The sequence below is a fragment of the Pteropus vampyrus genome, unplaced genomic scaffold (genome assembly GCF_000151845.1).
Source record: "Pteropus vampyrus isolate Shadow unplaced genomic scaffold, Pvam_2.0 Scaffold74, whole genome shotgun sequence".
Lineage (NCBI taxonomy): Eukaryota > Metazoa > Chordata > Mammalia > Chiroptera > Pteropodidae > Pteropus > Pteropus vampyrus.
In genome coordinates this window covers 4,255,741-4,258,478 of record NW_011888855.1, presented here as the reverse complement: position 1 = coordinate 4,258,478, position 2,738 = coordinate 4,255,741, and positions in this window count along the sequence as shown.

The following is a 2,738-nucleotide window of genomic DNA, read 5'->3' as shown; positions in this document are numbered from 1 at the left end:
ACTCTTCAGGACCTTGGGTCAGGCAAGGATTTCTTAGATATGACACCAAAAGCAGAAGAAATAAAAGAGAAGATTGGTCATTTGGATCTCAACAAGATTGAAAATTTTTGCTTTAAAGAACACCATCAAGAAAATAAAAAGGCAACTCACAGAACAGGGGAAACTGTTTGCAAGTCATGTATCTGATAAAGAACGTGTATCAAGAATCTATAAAGAACTCTTACAACTCAATAACAAAAGACTAAACATCTCATTTAAAAAATAGACCTGAATTGACATTTCTCTAAAGAAGATATACGAATGACTAAGCCCGTGAAAAGATGCTCAACACCATTAACCATCAGGGAAGTACACATCAAAACCACAATGAGCTACAATTTCACACCTGCTAGGATGGCGATAAAAAGACAGACAATAAGTGTTGGTGAGGATGTAGAGAAATTAGAACCCTCATGCACTGCTGGTAGGATTATAAAATGTTGCAGCTGCTTTGGAAAACAGTCTGGAAGTTCCTCAAAAGTTTAAACAGAGATACCACATGATCCAGCAATTCTACTTCTAGGTATATATCCAAGAGAAATAAAAATATATGTTCATACAAAAACTTACACATGAATGCTCATAGAAGCATTATTCACAGTAGCCAAAAAGTAGAAACAACCTAAACTTTCATCAACTGATGAATGAAAAAACAAAATGCTGTATATCAACATGACGGAATATTATTGGGCAATAGAAAGGAACACACTAGTGATGCATGACATAATGTGGATAAACCTCCAAAACATTAAGCTAAGTGAAGAAGCCAGTTGCAACAAACCACATATTGTATAATCACATTTATATAAAATTTCCAGAAATAGGAAACTATATATAGAAAGTAGGTTAGTGCTTGCCTAGAGCGGGGGAGGGGGATATTGAAGGATATTGAAATGACTGCTAATAGAGTAATAAGAATGTTCTAAAATTAGATTATGGTGCTGGTTACACACTCTGTAAATATACTATAAATCACTGAATTATATCTTTAAACAGGTGAATTTTATGGTATGTAAATTATGTCTCAATAAAGCTATTAATAATAACAAAAAGGAGACCATAAATGAGGTTAATAAGTGAGTGGATGACAAGATGAGGGGATGACTTAAAACATCTACATTTGATAAAGGATCAACATTTTAATATGTAAGGATATCAACATGTAAGGAACAAAATACAAACCAGATAGAAAAATATCAGAAACCTAAAAGAAAAGAAGAGCAAATGAGACAGCTGGGCAATTCACAAATGGCAAAACAACATGATGAGATGCTCGATTAGACAGAAATGGAGTACTGCTTTAACCTACCAGTTTGACAAAAATTAGTTAGATATTAATAAGTACTGGCAGATGTTGGGAAAGGGGCTCTTATGCACTCCTGGTGGGAGGAAACCGATGAAGCCATTCCGCCACACAAAGCAGCAGTTTTTAGAAAAAGACATCACACAAATATCCTAGAATCAGAAATCTCCTATCTATCCATCATCTATCTATCTATCTATCTATCTATCTATCTATCTATCTATCTATCATCTCTCTCTCTCTCTCTCTCTCTCTCTCTCTCTCTCTCTCTCCCCCTACATCGTCATCTATCATTTATCTATTTATCTAACTATGTCAGAGAAATTCTTGTACAAGAACACGTGGACATACTTGAAAAGATGTGTGATATAGCACTGTTTATGGAAGCAAGGCATTCAGGGGCCACCCAATGTCTAGTCTCAGGAGACTGGTGAAGTACTTGTGGTGTACGCTTTTAATAGAAAACTATGCAACAGCCAGGAGTAATGAACTAGAATTGACATATAGCAATAAGGTTTGACTATAACCCTAGAGGAAATAACAAAATAAAACAAAAAGACTCAAAATGGACAAAGGATAACAGTGTGCCATGAATTGAGGAGTATATAATTCAATTCTGTATGCCTGAGATCCTAAGGAAAATAAATAAAATGCCAGGCATTACTTTCTAGTGAAAAATGTAATAACAAAGGGCATCACATGTTAGTGGCTAAGCCAATGAATAACAAAGCTATGGAGGAAAGAAGGTCGTGAGGGGCTTGCTGGGTCTTCAGCTGAGTCATTCAGTTTTCAGGAACATGGAAGCAAGAACCCAGTGTGGTAAAAATGTGATGGATGGTGTCATCTAGTCCTAGACCACTCCTCCCCCTTACTCGCAGACAGAAGATAAAGAGTGTGGGAGTGTAAAATATTTCTTTCCACTCCCATTTGTCTAAGTTCTTCTGGCTGGACTAATAGATTAACATGAGACAGATTAACAGGAGAAAAATGTCCAAATTTATTACATATGAGAGTTCACTAGTTGAGGTTTATAGGCCATTCTGGACTAAGGACAGGGAGTCGGGGGTTTAAGATTTCAAAGGAAAAGCAGGTAATTCACAGGTAGTTGAGAAAGAGCAAACATGTGGTAAACAAATTCTTGCTGGGCCACCCAGAAACAAAGGGACACAGTGGGGAGTCCAAAAACAGGCTTGGCTAGATTTCTCCCAGTCTGCCACATTTAATTCATATATGCTTTAGGTGAACACGCTAGGGTTTCCTTCCTGAAGCAAGTTTTTCTATCTGAATTCCTTTAGGTAGGTAAGGGTCAAATGTTCTGAGGCTTTTGTTTCTTAAAAATAACCAGCTTAAAATCAACATCCCAAAAGGTATATTTAGAGGTGGCAAATTTTGGTCC